Here is a 20634-nt window from a genome sequence, read left to right on the forward strand (position 1 = left end):
CCCCACCCCAGGTTCCTCTGTCCCTGGAATTTCCCAGGCAGGAACACTGTTGTGGGTAGCTATTTCCTTCTTCAGGTGATCTTCCTGACCAGGAATTGAACCAGAGTCTCCAACATTGGAAGCAGATATTTTTTGTGTCTGAACTGTACAGGTCAATGACAATGAGCACTCCACTGACTAACCACCATACTCAAAGTTCAAGATCCTTGGCGCAATTCTATTGAATGGTTCTTTGATGACGGCTTCTACTAATCCAGGCTGTAAGATCAACCTTCTCTAAACTGCATACCCTGTTACAATAGGAGGTGCACAAAGCTAGATACTTATGAGCTAGAAGGCTTCTAAGGAGCAAAATAGTCAAATGTCTGCCATTGAAAATATCCAAACATGAAAGAGTTTAGAAGTTATAGGGAGATGTCTTGATTAAGAAGATTGCAGGAAAAAGATAAATTAGAAATCAAAATTTTGCAGGCCCACATTCATTCCATAAATCAACTCGAATAGTTTAAATTTTGTCTGTTGTATACAATGTCATCTGAGGAAGAAAAGGTTAAAGCTTAGAGGTGAACAACTGCTAAACTGATCCACTATCTTATGTATATAGATGAAGAAACAGCAATATAAAGGATGTTGCTTGTCAAAGTCCAGCAAGCTTTTAATATGAGGTTTCCTCAGACAATGTTGACCTGAATAAATTGCAGCAAATTCTGAAGCTATTGTTAGGATTACATTTCCATAAGAATGGATAACGAAGTACACGAAGCAAACTGACATTATGTATAAACAATTGTCATCATTGACATCATTATCCCTAATTCTTCTGTATTCTCCTCAGCATCTGTATCAGTATCTGTAATATATCTGTAACGAATCACATTCAGATTAGGCACCATTTTTGTTTTGTTTATTTTTTCATTCAGTTAAGTCACTGAGACATGTCTGACTCTTTGTGACTCCATGGACTGCAGTGTGCCAAAATTCCCTACCACACCAACAATGGTCAGATCCTGTTCAGACTGATAGCCACAGAGTCAGTGATCCCATTCAACCATCTCATCTTTTGTCATACCGTTTTGTCATATCCTCCTGCCTTCAATTTATTTCCAGCATCATAGTATTTTGTAAAGAGTCATTTCTTCACATCAGGTGGCCAAAAATGAAGTTTCAACTTCAGCCTCACTCCTTCCAATGAATATTCAGGACTGATTTTTTTTTTTTTTTAATGATTGACTAGTAGGTTCTCCTTTTGTTCAAGGGCCTCTCAAGAGTATTTTCTAACATAACAGTTCAAAAATATCAATTGTTCTGTGCTCAGTTTTTATTATAATCCGACTCTTACATCTATACGTGACTACTCTAAAAGCCATAGTTTTCAGCAGATGGATTTTTATCAGCAAAAAAATGTCTCTGCTTTCTAATATGCTATTTAGGTTGGTCATAACTTTTCTTCCAAGGAGGAAGTGTCTTAATTTCATGGCTACAGTAAGTGTCTGTCGTGATTTTGTAGCCCTAGGAAGTAAAGTCTGTCACTGTTTCCATTTTTTCCCATCTATTTGCCATGAAGTGACGGTACTGGATGCTATGATCTTCATTTCTTGCAAGTGGAGTTTTAAACCGGCTTTTTCACTCTGCTCTTTCACTTTCATCAAGAGGCTCTATACATCCTCTTCAGTTTCTGCCATAACTGAGGTATCATCTGAGTATCTGAGGACAGATAATTCTTCAGGTAATCTTTATTCCATCTTGTGCTTTATTTAGCCTGGCATTTCGCATGATGTACTGTGCATATATGTTAAATAAGCAAAGTGACACTATTCTTTGACATATCCCTTTTGCAGGTTTTGATCAGTCTGTTGTTCCACGTCTGGTTCTAAGTATTATTTCTTGACCTACATACAGACTTCTCAGGAGGCAAGGAATGGGATCTGGCATTACCATTTCTTGAAGAATTTTCCACAGTTTTTTTTTTTTTTTCATCTACGCAGTCAATGGCTTTTATGTCATCCGGAAAGTAGAAGTAGATTTTTTTTTTTCTTCCTGGAATTATCTTGCTTTTGCTATGACCCAGAAGATGCTGGCAATTTATCCCTGGTTCCTCTGCCTTTTCTAAATTCAGATTGAACATCTGAAAGTTTACATTATTTTAAGACTCTGAATGTCTAGTGTAGATTTATTTAATGAATATGTCATAGATGAGCAGTATCCAATATATTTTTCAGGCTTCTCACCCTACCTGTGGCTATTCATCAGAAAGAAACAATCTATATATGTCAGGAATATATAAGTGCTATGAATGAGTGCAAAAAAGTGCTATTCACATTATTTTAAGTCTTTGTCTTAATAGAAGAGATAGTGAAAAATGATTGTAATGAATATATGTAATATATATTAATACGTGGAGTGTAGACACACTATAGGTGGTGATATATTTGGGGAAGTTTATAAATGTTTCAGGAAGCATTTGAAGATGAAATTACACCTGAAGAAGGCATTAAAAACATCAGCATTTGGTAGGAGAAATTGTGAAAGAAGTGAAGGGCAATTCAGGCAAAATGAAGGACCCTGATAAGGCACAGAACAGGGGAAGAATAAAACATGGACCTGAAGGGAATCTGAATGACTGGTCATGTGTAGACACGTGCAGTGAGCAGCGATGTCAGACATGATTAGAAACATCTTATCATTTAGGTGTGAAACTCATCAGAAATGCTTAAGTGGAAGAGAATTATGTTCTGATGTCTCTTCTGTGCAGTTAGGATGTTAATAAGCACATTTTCCAGGACCCTATTTGCTTTAGTCTTGGAACGTTGTATTTTCAGTTTGCCTGGAATTAGTAGTACGAATGGAGGAGACTGCTTCTTGACCAAGTCCATACTCCAGCAGATACATTAGCTCTAGCTTCATGGCAGCAAACCAGTGGTATTTTCTCCTCCCTGAACATTTGTTGGAGGGATAGCATAAAACATGGAATAGGACCTAGTGGGGGACATGTTGAAGACATCTTTGAAATCCAGCACCAGCAGCTATAGTTCTGCATAGTTCTAACAGCATGCTACAATATGGATTTATTGTCCTCAGCTTTACATTCATTGAATGTGACACCAACCAGCCACTTCATGACTACCTCATGATCACTTATGCTTCTATGTACACCCATCCCCGCTTTAAACCAGCACAAACTTGTACTTCATACTTGAGTGATAGAAACAGAGACTAAAACTGTGCCTAGATCTTATTATCTTCTTGAACACCATGTCCAGGAGGAATAAGTGATTAAAGTTCTTAATCTGCAACTGGTTCTGCATGCGTATGGTTTCTGTGCCCATTTGGAACAGGTCATTACCTGATCTCTAGACTCTCCTACAACAAAGATTAACACTGGATACATTGCCTTATACCTGGAGCCCTGAGGGATAGTCAGGGACACTATCTCATTGGCCCTCTACTTCCATCACCAAGGCAACACAAGTTCTGCAGCATTATTAGAGTTAGAAGGAAGTTCTTGGAGATGAGTTCTAGGAAAAAAAAAAATGAAAATGTAGTAAAGTTACTGATTCACATGCAAAGATTTAGGACCCACTTCTCAGCACTCTACTCCTTCTTTTTACCTTTTTCTCCTGCTTGACGTGTGGAAGCAGTAAAGGATGGAATTTATTCTGTTTTGGGGCTTAGAGAAAAAATAAAGGACTCAAGGAATTTTGAAGTAATCCAGATTGTTAAACATTTCCCTTTTTTGTTTAATTTTTCTTTTCTATGCCTTGATTCATCCCAGTCCTCAAGTTTGTAAACCTGCCCTTTTCACAAGTGCAACTTTGGAATTTCAGAGAGACTCTCTAGAGCAGAGAGCTTATACAGCTTGCTTTACCTTGAAAAAGATGCTGTAAAATATTTGGGTAATGTTTTTCTCCAGCTTTATACATCTAACTTAATGTAGTAGAGAATGACAACCCACTCCAGGTTTCGTGCTTGTAAAATTCCATTGACAGAATTGTAGCCCAGGTGGGCTACACTCATTGGTTTTCAAGGAGTTGGATAGGAGAGAGACACACACTTACACATTTAACTGATGTTCAGATACAAATTTTCTTTCTTTTTCACAGGTCTTCATATGTTTCACACTGAAGGACAAGCAGTTTTCTCTAAATTATCTCTGTAAATGTTCTATAGACTATTGGCTGCTGCTTAAAAACAAAACAAAGGAAAACTTCCTCCCATGTGGCAAGAAGTTTGCTTCCTTTTCTCCAATGATGTTTTGGAATTTCTTTCCTATTAATAGAAATATGGATTTCTATCTTTCTTTAGCTATATGTGATCTGGTAAACTGGGATATGGCTTTGTTGATTTGGGAATAATAACTTCTAACAAATTTTCCCTTTTCTAGAGCAATGGAAATCTCTGGAACTGAGAGGAAATGTCAACATTGAAACCCACATATACCTCTTCCTTATCTAGGATCAGGCTTCTTAGCGGCAGACAAGAACAGGTCTGTCATATCACTAGAGAGCCACTAGAACTATTTTCCCAAGTGTATGTGGCTCTGTTTTTTGTTTTTAGCATACTGTCATGCCTACTTTTATGTCACAATTTAAAGAGGTTTTAGATTCAACTATATTCCACAATCCATTCCATACAAAAAGGTGAATCTCTATAATATTCTTTTCCTCTGAGCCTCTAGACCTTGCCAGAGAATGTATCAGGAAGGCTGAGAGTCCAGTTTCTGAAGGAGTTCTCAAGTATTAGTGAGAACTAATGCTTTTAGCATTAGTTTTAGCATAATTCCCTTTTTCATACATTAATAAGTTTTATAAGATACATTAAGTGTGGTCACAATTGTCTTAATCAGAGGTGGCTAACAAGGTCATAAGGAATCCTGTCATGAAACTAAGGAAGAAGTTGAAATGTGTCATTTAGATTTGAAATCCAGAAGGTTCTTAATATGTAGGCAAGATATATTAGGAAGGGAGGGATAATGAGAATCAGATGTTATAAATAGGAACTTACGGATATCTATGACAAGTGACAGTGGTCTTGTATGAGTGTGAGAGCTGGATTACAAGAAAACCTAATCACTGAAAAAATGATGCTTTTGAATTGTGGGGTTACAGAAGACTCTTGAGAGTCACTTGCACATCAAGGATATCCAAATTGTACATCCCAAAGAAAATCAGTCCAGAATATTCATTGGAAGTACTGATGTTGAAGCTGAAATTCCAATCCTTTGGCCACGTAATGTGAAGAAATGACTCACCCGAGAAGACCCTGCTACTGGGAAAGATGGAAGTCAGAGGGGGATGAGGACAACACAGGATGAGATGGTTAGATGGCATCATGGACTCAATGGACATGAGTTTTAGAAATCTCTGGGAGTTGCTGGTGGGCAGCAAAGCCTGGCATGTTGCAATCCATGGGGTTACAAAGAGTCACACACGACTGAGAGACTGAACTGTACTAGACTGATGACAAATGATTTGTTTACAAGTTTTGCTGATTTCTCTCCAAAGTTTCCCTCACACTACGATGTCGGTCAACCAACTTATGGCTGATTTTCCCATGGCTTCTCTTTATTTGCAATACTCTTCGGAAATTGGTTTGTCTGTTCTTTTGCATTTTATCTTCCTTTCCATTTATTTGTGTGTGTCTCGTATGGCAGGAGGAGTTATTAAAAAATAGGTTATATTTAGTGGCAGGAAGTCATTCAGCAACATTGGTACAGTTTAAAAAGTTAGTAAAAAATCTAATAAAAATATGGGACTTCCAAGTGTGTACTTTCTTCATTTTGTATCAGTAGAGAAGTATCCAAAGAGAAAAGAAAATGCAAATCCAAGGTATGCTGTTATATGATTTCATAACTGAAATATTATGAGGAAACCCCAATAAGCCTCTCATCCTTATCCATCAGGGGACAGGCAAAATAGAAGCCACAATTGCAGAAAACTTACCAAAGTGATCACTTGGACAGACTCCTGTCTAACTCAATGAAGCTATGAATTATACTGTGTATAACCACCCAAGATATTCAGGTCATGGTGGGAATTCTCATGAAACATGATCTACTCGAGAAAAGAATGTCAAAGCACTTCAGTATTCTTGTCTTGAGAAGAATCCCATGAACAGAATGAAAAGGTGAAAAGAAAGGACACTGAACGATGAATTCCCAAGACTGCCAGGTGCCCAATATGATGGACTGATGGATGGAGGTTCATAACACTGCACAGGAAGTGGTGATCAAAATCACCCCCAGGAGAAGATACGCAAAAAGGCAAGATGGTTGTCTGAGGAGGACTTTCAATTTGCTTACTTTCTACAGAAGAAGAGAAGGGAAAGATGATAGGCAAAATGAAAAGATATGTCCATCTGAGTGCAGAGTAACAAAGAATAGCAAGGAGAGCTGAGAAAACCTTTCTAAATGATAAATGTAAAAAGGCATACGAAAACAATGACTGAGAAGGGCTATAGATTTCTCCCTCAAAATTAGACATACCAAGGGAATATCCCATGCAAAGATAGGCAGAATAAGGCAAAAGTGTATGGAGCTAAAGGAAGCAGAAGACATTAAGAAGAGGTGACAAGGATTCACAGAAGAACTTCAGAAAAATGATCTTACAGTAACCACAGTGGTGTGATCACTCACCTAGAACTAGCTATCCTGGAATGCGAAGTCAAGAAGGCCTTACGAAGCATCACTGCAAACAAAGCTATTGGAGATGATGAAATTCCAGCTAAACTATTTCAAATCCCAAATAATGAGGATGTGAAAGTGCTGTACATGATATGCTAGCAAATTAGGGGAAAAAAGAAAATTAGCAGTGGCCACAGGACAAGAAAACGTCAGTTTCATTCCTGTTTCAAAGAAAGGTCATAGCAAAAATTATTAAAATTGTCACACAGTTGCACTCATCTCACACTCTATCAAAGTAATGCTCAAATTCTCCAGCTAGTCTTCAAGAGTAAGTGCATTGATAAATTCCAGATGTTCAAGTTAAATTTAGAAAAAGCAGAAGAAGCAGAAAACAAATTGGCAACCCCCACTGGATCATAGAAAAGAGAATTCCAGAAAAAAACAAATCTACTTCTACTTCACTGACTATGCTAGGGCCTTTGATAATGCACATCACAACTAACTGGAAAACTCTTAAGGAAACAGAAATACCAGACTACTTTACCTGCCTTGTGAGAAATCTTTATACAGGTCAAGCAGCAACAGTTAGAACGAGACAAGGTGCATTACATCGTTTCCAAATTGCAAGAAAACAGATGACCGAGGTTATATGTAGTCACCCTAATTATTTAAATTATTTGTAGAGTACATCATACGGAATGCTGAACTGGATGAAGCACAATATGGAATCAGGAGTGCTAGGAGAAATAACAATAATCTCAAATACTCAGATAGCACCACCCTTCAGGCAGAAAATGAAAAGTAACAAAAGAACCTATTGGGGAGCTAAAAAACCTGTCTTAAAATCCAACATTCAATAAATGAAGATCATGGAATGCACTCCCATTCAGTTCAGTTCAGTTCAGTCACTCAGTCATGTCCGACACTCCGCGACCCCATGAATCACAGCACATCAGGCCTCCCTGTCCATCATTGCAAATAGATGGGGGAACAATGGAAACAGTGAGAGACTTAGTTTTCTTGGGCTCCAAAACCACTGCAGATGGGGACTGTAGTCATGATTTAAAATATCCTTGTTCCTTTGAATAAGAGTTTTGATAAGACTAGAAATCATATTAGAAAACAGATACAGTACTTTACCAACAAATGTCTATCTATGCTATGCTATAGTTTTTCCTGTAGTCATGTATGAATGTATGTGAGTGTTGGACCATAAAGAAAGCTGAGTGCCGAACTGATGCTTTTGAACTTCAGTGTTGGAGAAGTTTCTTGAGAGTCCCTTGCACTGCAAGAAGATCAAGCCAGTTAATCCGAATGGAGACCAACCATGAATATTCATTGGATGGGCTGATACTGAAGCTCCAGCTGACTCAAAGTTCGAATACTTTGAAAAAGACCTTGATGCCTGGAATGTATTGAAGACCGGAGGAGAAGGGGATGGCAGATTAGGAGAAGGTTGGATGGTGGCACCGACTCAATAAACAAGTTTGAACAACTCCAGGGGTTGGTGACGACCAGGGAATCCTGCCCTGTTGCAGTCCATGGGGTTCACAAAGATTTGATATGATAGATCCACTGAAGATAACTCAATTGAAATATTTGTGAAAGAGCATGCTATCGAAACGTGAACCATGGCTCCAGATCTATTAACTATGCTATATATTGGAAGAACTCTAATAGAGAATTCTCCCACAAGACCACCACCCCCCTGCCCAAATGCTATCTCCTGAATTTCTAAGTGGTAACACTGAACTTGGTCTAGTATAGCATTCTGAGGTCTGCAGGCAGGTTTGGTGTTGCTCCCACCAACTCAATCAGATACAAGCTCTGAAATCTCCGTTTCATTCTCCTCTCCATCTTCCTCCATCTAATCACCAACCTGTAGCACCATCTGTCGCTTGCCCTGGAAATGTTTTTGTTCTTACAGTCTTAATCATTTTGAGAGAGGGCACGTAGATTGTCTATATATTAACTGTCTGAGAATTGAATGAAAACATTTGAGAAATGGAAATTTGAGCCTGCAGACAGGCCTGAACTGAAACTTCTTGACTAGGTTCCATAGAGTGGCCAAGTTGAATGTTATTAGTGATTTGAGTCCTATTGACTGTATCAACTGGGAGATGACCATTTTCTCTCTGAAACTAGCATTAAAGGTTTCTATATTACTTCAATTTGGTTGCACATCAGCTAAAAGGTGTCTTGTACCTGGTACTGTTACCTGCAAAAATTATTATTATGTATGCATTGGGCATGATGTGCTGGAGTACAGACTCTATCTTTTGGACTTGACTAAGACAGAAGGTCAATATATATATATATATATATGTATATTTCTGTTCTGTTCAGTCACTCAGTCGTGTCCGACTCTTTGCGACACTGGGGACTGTAGCCTACCAGGCTTCTCTATCCATGGGATTCTCCAGGAAAGAATACTGGAGTGGGTTACCATTTCCTTCTCCAGGGGATCTCCCCGACCCAGGGATCGAACCCAGGTCTCCCGCATCGGAGGCAGACACGTTAACCTCTGAGCCACCAGGGAAGCAGCAACCGTTAAAGTGATATTTCATGTGTTAAGTCACTACACTCCTGTCTGACACTCTGCATCACACAGATTGTCGCCCATCATGTATTCTCAATCCACTGAATTCTCAAGGTGAGGAAATAGGACTTGGTTTTCACGCTTAGTTCCAGGAGATCGTCCCAACACTTGGATCGAACCTGCATCTCTAATGACTTCTGCGTTAGAAGGCAGGATACTTACTACTAGTGCAACCTAGACAGCCATATATGTATAGCTAAACATATACATGCATATGTATATGTGGAAAGTTTACGTATATTATCTTGCTGTATATAGGTAGCAGTATATATTCTAAAGGAGATCAATCCTGGGTGTTCGTTGGAAGGACTGATGCTAAAGCTGAAACTGCAATACTTTGGCCACCTCATGCGATGAGCTGACTCACTGGAAAAGAGTCTGATGCTAGGAGGGATTGGGGTTGGGAAGAGACAGGGACGACAGAGAATGAGATGGCTGGATGGCATCACTGACTCGATGGACATGAGTTTGAGGGAACTCTGGCAGTTGGTGATGGACAAGGAGACCTGGCGTGCTGTGATTCATGGGGTCGAAAAGAGTCGGACACGACTGAGCGAATGAACAGAACTGAACTGATGCATTTTGCAGGAGGTATAAAATTTCAGGTATGTCCTTGCAATTAAGGATTTGTATCAAGAGAGTTGGATTGTGAAGAAAGCTGATTGCCGAAGAATCGATGCTTTTGAATTGTGGTGTTGGAGAAGACACTTGAGAGTCCCTTGGACTGCTAGGAGATCCAACCAGTCCATTCTAAAGAAGATCAATCCTGGGTGTTCATTGGAAGGACTGATGCTAAAGCTGAAGCTCTAATATTTTGTTCACCTCATGCGACAAGTTGACTCACTGGAAAAGACCCTGAGGCTGGGAGAGATTGGGGGCGGGAGGAAACGGGGGCGACAGAGAATGAGATGGCTGGATTGCCTCACCAACTCGATGGACATGGGTTTGAGTGAACTCCGGGAGTTGGTGATGAACACGGAGGCCTGGCATGCTGTGATTCATGGGGTCGCAAAGAGTCGGACACGAATGAGCATCTGAATTGAACTGAACTGTATTGAACTGATCAAGTCCTTAGTTACTGCAGCTGCCACCAGTGTTGCCTGAAGGACTGATTCCAGACAGAAAGAATAGATACTAGCCCTAGTTAAGGTGTTTATCAAAGGGATTATTTCAAGGAGCCCAGATTTTTGCATCTTCCCATAAGTAAAAAAATCTCAACCCATTCACTTTTGGTGTCCAGTGTTTCTTCATTAACCATAATATTTGGACATTCTCCATACCTGATCATTGTACCAAAACTTTTGTAAAACCTGGCCCCATCTATCCTTGTTCAGAGCAGGCTTTTTGCAATACTTGAGAAGTTATTCCTCATGATAAAATCCTTCTTAGGATGAAAGTCCTGCTGAGGAAAACATAATTCTCCACTTTTAGGCTATGCATTTTTCCCAGTCAGTAGCACACATTCTCGGAGCACACACAAGCCACTCCAGTATTCTTGCCTGGAAGATCCCATGGATGGCGAACCCTGGTAGGCTGCAGCCCGTGGGGTCGCTAAGGGTCAGATACAACTGAGCGACTTCCCTTTCACTTTTCACTTTCACACAAAGGAGAAGGAAATGACAACCCACTCCAGTGTTCTTGCCTGGAGAATCCCAGGGACAGGGGAGACTGGTGGGCTTCTGTCTATGGGATCACACAGAGTCGGACACGACTGAAGTGACTTAGCAGCAGCAGCAGCACACATTCTAGTATTGCGATATAAAGGATTCTTATGCAGCACCTCAGTTTTAACCTATGCTTACTAATTCGTACTTACCATAGTTCTGAAAGTCAAAGGTCTGCTATTACTTTTTAAAACTTGAGGGGATTCATGGATTCATAAAATGGTGACATCATATTATGAAAACATATCACCACATTTGTTTGCTTTATTTTAGGAACCCCTTCTTTACGTTAATGACAAATTAGTGAAGTGAAGGGACACTTAAGTGTAGAGTCTGAACTTATTCTGGCTAACTTAGTTCTGCATTTTAAGTGTGTTTGTTTGTTTTTGCTAAGTCTATACATACTAAAGCAGTCTTAGGTACATATTTTACTTGACATGCCCTGGATACTTTATTTGTCACTTTCACAAGTTGGCCAAGTATTGATTTTCTTTCATCAATTGAAACAAAATGATTAAAATTTGGAGCATAATTAACTTACATTGTTGTGTTAATTTCTGCGGCCCAGTGAAATAAATCAGTTATTAGTAAATATAGCAGAGCCTCCCTTTTGAGTGGTCCTCGCATCTCCCTCTTGTACCTCCTCTCCTACCCCACAACCCACTCCACTAGAGCTCTCCATAGCACTAGTTGTCTACTACGTACTTGGTATTTTACATATGTCTGTGCAATTTGTCAATACATTCCATTCTCTCCTTCACACACTGTGTCCACAAGTCTGTTTTCTAGGACTGCATCTCTTCCTACCCTTCAAATGGGTTCTTCAGTACCTATTTTCTAAATTCCACTTATATATATTAATATGCAATATTGGTCTTTCTGTTTTTTAATTTCTTCACTGTGTAATAGGCTCTAGATTCATTTGCAACCCTGCAAATAATCCAACTTTCTCCCTTTTTATGGGTGAGTAATTTTCAATCCTATATATGGACTATAGCTTCTTTATCCATTCTTCGTTTGATGGACACTGAGGTTGCTTCCCTTTATTGGCTACTCTAAATGGTTTTACAATGGTTACTGGCATACACATGTATTTTTTGTTTAAGGTTTCCTTTTAGTGTATGGCAAACAGTGTGATTATTGGGTTATAGGCAGGGGCTTTCTCTTTTCTCCACGCCTTCTCCTTCATATATTAGTATGCAATCATATAAATATATATATACACGTATATATTTACTTCTTTATTTGGTTGCAACAAACTTCAATCACTTCATGTGGAATCTAATTCCATGGCCAGGGATCAAACCTGGGACCTCTGCATTGGGATCATGGTGTCTTGGCCCCTGGACCAGCAGGGCAGTTACAGATTTTATTTTTTTTTAATGATGGGCATTTGGAATGGTGCAAGGTGATACATCATTGTAGTTTTGATTTGTGTGGTTTTAATTGCTGTAGTTTTTACAATGTTCAATTGTTGGAGAGTTTCTATCACATATGATTGTTGGAATATATGAAAGATTTTTCAGCATCTATTAAGGTGATCATATGGTTTCAATCCTTCAATAGGGGATTGGAATGCAAAAGCAGGAAGTCAAGATACATTTGGAGTAACAGATACACTTGGACTTGGAGTACAGAATGAAACAGGGCAATGGCTAATAGAGTTTGGCCAAGAGAATGCATTAGTCATAGCAAACAGCTTCTTCCAACATCACAAGAGAAGTCTCTACACATGGACATCACCAGACTGTCAGCACTGAAATCAGATTGATTATATTCTTTGCAGCCAAAGATGGAGAAGGTCTATACAGTCATCATAAACAAGACCAGGAGCTGACTGTGCCTCAGATCTTGAAATCCTTATTGACAAATTCAGACTTAAATTGAAGACAGTAGGGAAAACCTCTCAGCCATTCAGGTATGACCTAAATCACCTCCGTTATGTTTATACAGTGGAATTGAAAAATAGATTTAAGGGATTAGATCTGATAGAATGTCGGATGAACCATCCCCATGGAAAAGAAATGCAAAGAAAGCAAAATGGTTGTCTGATGAGGCCTTACAAATAGCTGTGAAAAGAAGAGAAGCGAAAAGCAAAAGAGAATATGAAAGATATAAGCATCTGAATACACAGTTCCAAAGAATAGCAAGGAGAGATAAGAAAGCCTTCCTCAGCGACCAATGCAAAGAAAGAGAGGAAAACAATAGAATGGGAAAGACTGGAAATCTCTTCAAGCAAATTAGAGAACCCACGGGAAGATATCATGCAAAGATGGGGTCAATAAAGGACAGAAATGGTATGGTCCTAACAGAAGCAGAAGATATTATGAAGAGGTGGCAAGAATACACAAAACTGTACAAAAAAGGTCTTTGTGACCCAGATAATTACGATGGTGTGATCACTCACCTAGAGCCAGACATCCTGGAATGTGAAGTCAAGTGGGTCTTAGAAAGGATCACTATGAACAAAGCTAGCTGAAGTGATGAATTCCAGTTGAGCTATTGCAAATAATGCAATTTGATGTTTTAAAAGTGCTGCACTCCATATGCCAGGAAATTTGGAAAACTCAGCAGTGGCCATAGGACTGGAAAAATTCAGTTTTCATTCCAATCCCAAAGAAAGGCAATGCCAAAGAATGCTCAAACAACCTCACAATTGCATGAAACTCCCACGCTAGTAAAGTAATCTTCAAAATTCCCCAAGCCAGGCTTCAGAAAAATGTGAACTGTGAACTTCCAGATGCAAAAGCTGGTTATAAAAAGGCAGAGGAACCAGAGATCAAATTTCCAACATCTGCTGGATCATCAAAGGAGCAAGGGAGTTCCAGAAAAATATCTGTTTCTACTTTATTGACTATGCCAAAGCCTTTGACTGTGTGGATCACAATATACTGTGGAACATTCTGAAAGTGATGGGAATACCAGATCTGTCTCTTGAAAAACCTATATGCAAGTCAAGAAGAAATAGTCAGAACTGGACATGGAAGAACAGACTGGTTCCAAAGAGGAAAAGGAGTATGTCAAGGCTGTATATTGTCACCCTGCTTATTTAACTTATATGATGAACACGTATGAGAAATGCAGGGCTGGAAGAAGCACAAGCTGGAATCAAGACTGACAGGAGAAATATCAATAATCTCAGATATGCAGATGACAGCACCCTTATGGTAGAATGTGAAGAGGAACTAAAAAGCCGCTTGATGCAAGTGAAAGAGGAGAGTGAAAATGTTGGCTTAAAGCTCAACATTCAGAAAGATAATATCACGGCATCTGGTCCCATCACTCCATGGGAAATAGATGGGGAAACAGTGGAAACTGTGTCAGGCTTTATTTTTGGGGGCTCCAAAATCACTGAAGATTGTGATTGCAGCCATGAAATTAAAAGACGCTTACTTCTTGGAAGGAAAATTTTGACCAACGTAGATAACATATTAAAAAGCAGAGACATTACTTTGCCAACCAAGGTCCGTCTAGTCAAGGCTATGATTTTTCCCGTGGTCATGTATGGATGTGAGAGTTGGACTGTGAAGAAAGCTGATCACCGAAGAACCGATGCTTTTGAACTGTGGTGCTGGAGAAGACTCTTGAGAGTTCCTTGGACTGCAAGGAGATCCATCCAGTCCATTCTAAAGGAGATCAGTCCTGGGTGTTCATTGGAAGGACTGATGCTGAAGCTGAAACTCCAATACTTTGGCCACCTGCTTGCAAGAGCTGACTCTTAGAAAAAGACCCTGATACTGTGAGGAATTGGGGTCCAGGGGATAAGGGGAGACAGAGAATGAGATGGCTGGATGGCATCATCAACTCCATGGACATGAGTTGGGTGAACTCCAAGCGTTGTGATCAACAGGGAAGCCTAGCCGTCTCTCATTCATAGCGTCGCAGCGAGTCGGATATGACTGAGAGACTGAAGTGAACTGAACTGACCCATTGATATGCAGCTTCTGAAGATGTTTCTGTATCTGTCATATACCCCCCACTTAGTAATTGTGTTCAGTCTTTTTAAGGTATTGGTAGATTTTTTTGCTTGTATTTTGCTAAGGATATTTGCCTCTGTTCATCTATGTGATATAGGTCTAACTTTCCTTTTCTCTGTTATGTTAGTGTTGGCATTGGAGTGATGGTGATCTTGTAGGAGAGTTTGTGGGGTTTTCTTCCACTCTAGAATTTTAGAAGTGTTTCAGAAGTCCATGTGTTAGCAGTTTTCTGACTGGTTTGTAAAATTTCCATGTGAAGCCATCTGCCTTAATTTTATCAATTGAAAAATTTTTATCACAGTTTCAATATTAGTGCTTACCATTGTTGGGTTAATATTTTCTGTTTCTTCTTCGTTGACTTTCTGAGCATTTATCCATGTATTCAAGACCCTGAATTTTATTGACTTACACTTGTTTGTTGTAGTCTCTTACGATTCTTTGCTATTTCTGTGGTATCCGTTATAATGTCATCCTTTGTCATGTCAAATTTGATTGATTTAAGTGTTTGTCTCTTTTTTCTTGATAAGTCTGGACCATGATTTATCTATTTTGTCTATCCTCTCCAAGAGACGCCTTTTGAAGATATTGATTTTGGCTATTTATTTTCATCATATATTTTCTTTAATTTCTGCTCTGATTTTTTTATCATTTTTGCCCCTTGTACTCACTTTGGGGAATTTTGCCTGCTTTTTCTTCTTTCTCTAAATGCTTTATATTTAATATTATGTTAATTACTTGAGATGTGTTTTATTTATCAACTTCACTCTGTTACTGCTTTAGCATGCTCCACAACGTTCAGATAATCATGCTTTTAATATTATTTTCTTCTAATTTTTTTTTCTCTCTGATTTCGTCAGTGATCTCTTGGCCATATAGAGGTGTATTTGTTAGCCTACAGGGATTCGTGATTTTTACAGTCTCTGCCCCCATATCTGGTATGTAAAACATAGCATTGTGTGTTTTAAAAATAAATGAAACAATTAACATTACCTTAAAATTACTGAGGCTTGATTTGAGAGTCAGTTTGTGATATATCCTAGAGATATTTCAATTTCGCTTTAGAAAAATGCATATTTTTCTCTGTTTGGTTGAAATGTCCTAAACGTATCATTTAACTTTGTCAGGTCTCTTTTGCCAATGAACGGTTGTGTTTCTTTTTAAACTTCATGTTTTTAATTGGAGGATAACTGCTTCCTAAAGTTGTGTTAGCTTCAGCAGTACAACAGTGTGTATTAGCCTATAGGAGACCAATGTCCATTTTTATTAATGTCCGCTGTTAATTATTTTTTGTTACTTATTCGTTTTTCTAGGCCCTTCAAAAATGTTTCTCGTCTTTTCTCCATTCTATCTCAGGAATGCTTTTCTCACCTTTACTATCATTACTTCCAAGTATTTTGTAGGGAGGCTGCCCGTTTTTTCTTTCATTGTGTTTTGAATTTTTACCACATTCCTTTGCCCACAACATATTTTCTGTCTTCATATTTCCCTACTTTCTGTGTTAATGGTCATTTCTTCTCAGACTGCTGGGTTATAGTTATTGCTCCTCGTCTCCACTCCAAGTCGATAAAGTTGGTTGAGTGACTAGTTTGGGCTTTGGAGTGGGAGAGACTGGAAACTATGCTCTTGAGTCTGCAGCTGAGACTTCTCTCATTAATGGTGGGACCATGTATTTTCATGTCATTTGCAGGTGTCTATGGGATTAGTGTTCATTGGAAGGACTGATGCTAAAGCTGAAACTGCAATACTTTGGCCACCTCATGCGATGAGTTGACTCTCTGGAAAAGACTCTGATGCTGGGAAAGGTTGGGGGAGGGAGGAGAAGGGGACGACGGAGAATGAGATGGCTGGATGGCATCACCGACTCAATGGACATGAGTTTGAGTGTACTCCGGGAGTTGGTGATGGACAGGGAGGCCTGGCATGCTGTGATTCATGGGGTCGCGGAGAGTAGGACACGACTGAGCGACTGAACTGAACTGTACTGATGGGATTAATCTGTCATTAGCCATTGTATCTGCTGATGGTTTGGTTTGTGTTTCTGTCTTGCTTGTTGTGTGGTGTGAGGCATCAGCCCTGGGTTGCACAGGTCGTTGGTTGGAGTGCATCTTAGATCAAGAAGGAGGCCTTCATGGAGACTGTCACCAGTTAATATCCACTGTAGACAGGAATTCCCTAGTGTCCCATGATCCTGTTTTCCGTGCTGACACCTGAGAAGATCAGGCCCAACTTATGCTCAGAGGACCACGATACCATAGGAAGAGATTGAGGAGATTTAAAAAAAAAGTAACACAGGTAAATGGCAAAAAGAAAAAAAATAAATAAAAGGAGCAAAAGCAATAAACACAACAGAGAAAACAACAGATTCATAAAGGGAACCAATCGAAAAAATCTCAAGCCAAAAAACAACACCGGAGCAGAATGTCAACTGAAGAATAAAGAAAGCAAATCTGACAAGATCAGATACAGCCCCCACAGAAAAACAGAAAATCACAATTAATGTAGAAATGCATATATTTTAAAAAGGAAGAGATGCAACAGCAACTAAAGGCATGGAAAATAGGTAGCCAAGGTAAAAGTAGAAATAGCTATACAAGAAATAAAAAATATGGTTGAAATGATCTTAAAAGGCCAAAAGAATGTGTAATAACAAAGAAGCCTACAACTGGGCAAAATAGTGCACCAACAACACAACAATGCAATGCATCAAAAGAATAAAGCATATTTCCTACTGTCTCATCTGTCAGTATCCTAGTCCCCAGGATGAGTCAGAGGAAAACTATACCTCTTTGGGAAGCTGTCCAATGATAGAGGAAACTGGACTCTGGATCTCTCCAAGGACAGCTCATACTTAAAACTGCTATAATTCCTGTGCGTTCTTACAGCTGCCTGAGCCTGGTCATTTTCTTTTGCTTGAGCTCTTATCATCTTTTGATCTATTCTGTAAATACAGGGTCTATGTCATTAATAGTGTGTATTTAATCTGTGGCATGCTTAACCGGTTGGAAGATATCCAATCCTCTTCCTTAATGTCTCTGTCCCTGGGTCTCAGATGTAATTTTCATCTTTCCTTCACCTGTGGTCACCAAAGGAGTCTTCCCCGAGACACTTGTGGAGCACTTGGGTCTGCCTTGGTGAACACAGGAGGCGGTACAGCTGCTTGGAATGCTGGAACCCTGGTGGTGCCAATTATGAATAGGAGCCAGCAGCCATGGGCATAAGAGATTTTCAATGAGTGGTACTTCTGGCTGGTCTTTCTCTATTTCCTGGCAGTTGGTGTTAACAGGTGGGAAGACCAAGGGCTACAAAAGTGTCTCTACTTCCTGAGTGTGATCAGCAGTAAGGTCCTGCCTCTTTGGCAGTTTGGGAATACTCAAAATGCATTCCCTGCTACATATCTACTCGTACCTGTTCCAATAGGTCATCTCCACATAGTCAACAGCAGTCCTCTCCCAGGATGGCTCTCTAAATCCAGTGTTCCAGCTGCCAGACCCCATGCACACTGGTTGAGCTGCATTGTAGTCTGGGCCGTATAGGGCCATGACACACATTGTCTGTGTGACTCTTGTTCTATACAATTTATATTTCATTAGCTGTTCCTCCTTGCTTCCTTTCAGCCCAAGTAATGTACACTTTAGTGAAGCGTCTTGCCTCGTTCCGGAAATCTCTTCCCTGCTTCTCCATCTCCCACCCCAAGGTGCAGGTTTTGTCTTGCTTCCTCTTACCTTCCTTCTTCCATCTTATTTCCTTTCCACCCCAGTATGTCTGAAACCCAGAAGGGACATTCTGGTGACCGGGGTCTTCTGCTAGTATTTATCGGATGCTCTGGGAGAACTGTTGTCATTGTAGAAGTAGTATTTGTGATCCATTCTTTGAGAGAGTTGCATTTCACGTCCACCTAAATTTTTGTCTTCTTGGAACTTCTGTTTTGCCTGGCAAGCTCTATTATTCTTTTATCCTTGAAAGCAAAACATGAAACATTAGTTAACATGAATTACTCTGTTTGGTGGGAGGTTGCATACATACACACATAACTGGTACTACTTTGACTTCCAAATGCAATCAAGTGCATTTTATTGTTGTTACTGCTTTTCTTTCCCCCTTGGAAATTTCTCTTAATGAGGAATTTTCATCAGCATGAAGAAATTCAGAACTTTCCACTTAAAATATAATAGCATAATTGAGCTCAAAAAGTCAGCACTTGAATATATCTAGCTTTTTTTTTTTTTTAACATTCTTGACATTTTCCCACAGCACAGATGTCTAATTTTGGATCTCAAAGCTTAACTCCATTCATTGGGTGTCAAAGGTCAGAGACTGCCGTGACCATAACTTAAATCTTGTAGAATAGGAGGCAAACACAGGAAATTACCAGTTCCCGCTTGAATACTTGCAAAAGAGATAAAACCACAATAGCAACAATGACCAAAATATAAAATTAAAATACAAAACAAACAAATCAAAATGTGTAGTTAGTGATTTAATCATAAGAGGTACACATTAATTGATGTTTGGATCATAGAAAAAGAAAGGGGATACCATACAATCATCTATATCTGCTTAATTGTCTCTGTTCATGACTAGGACACTGTGAATCACACACAAACCAAAACAAAGGGAAAATAATTGTGGAAAAATCCTAGCGATAAGAATACCAGAACTTCTTACCTGTCTCCTGGGAAATGTGCGTGCTAGTAAAGGTGCAACAGTTAGAACTGGACACGGGATAATAAACTGGTTCAAAATCGGGAAAGGACTATGTCAAAGCTATGTATTGTTACCCTACTTATTTAACTTCTGTTTCTGAGAACATCATGAAAAATAAAATCTTAGATGAAGCTAAAGCTAGAAACAAAATGTATGTGGGAGATACGAATAACCTTAGTTATCCCAGTGACAACACCCAAATGACAGAAGAACTATAGGAACAAAGGAGTCTCTTGATGAAGGTATTTTCTGTTTCAAGCATAGACATCTGAAACGAGATAGTCCTACATAAAAGATGAAATTCTAAGTTTCACATATGAAAATCTAGATGCAGGTTTCAGTAGGTGAGATACAGAATTCTCTATTATTCACATATACAAATCTGGGGACAGTTTTTCCAATTTGAATCATGGAATTCTCTATACATCACACATGAAAGTATGGACACAGAATTTTCTGCATAAAATCTGGAATTTTTCACGTTAGAGATATGAAAATTTGGATGCAGATTCTTTTAAAGGAGATATGAAAATATCTATTTCACATATCAAAACATGGTCACAGGTTTTCTAACATGAAATATGAGATTATTTTCATATTTCTCATTTGAAAATCTTTGTGTTGTCTTTCCTTCATGAAATACTTAATACTGTCTATTTAATATGTGAAAACTTGCACTAATTTTCCTACTAGACATATAGAATTTGCCCACAGATTTTCATGCTTGAACTATGAAATTATCTGTATTTCCATCAAGAAATTTTGAATGAAGATCTTCTTATAGGAGATTTGGAATTCTGTGTATTTCATATTTGAAAATTTGGGGAGAAATGTTCTCATATGAAATCTCAATTATTCACGTATGAAAACTTTTCCCAGATTTGTAAACTTAAAGTAGAGAATTTTCAATGATTCAGAAATTAAGACCTGTGCTAAACAGTCAAACATTCAACAGCTATATTTCATGTATTTCCCTAATACCATATAGAGTTCTCTGTATTTCTTAGATGAAAGCCTGGGTGAATATTTCCCTACATGAAACAGGGAATTAATATATTTTACACATGTAAA

Source organism: Moschus berezovskii, chromosome Y (genome assembly GCF_049115385.1).
Source record: "Moschus berezovskii isolate FMDL1 chromosome Y, NW_MosBer_1.0, whole genome shotgun sequence".
Taxonomy (NCBI): domain Eukaryota; kingdom Metazoa; phylum Chordata; class Mammalia; order Artiodactyla; family Moschidae; genus Moschus; species Moschus berezovskii.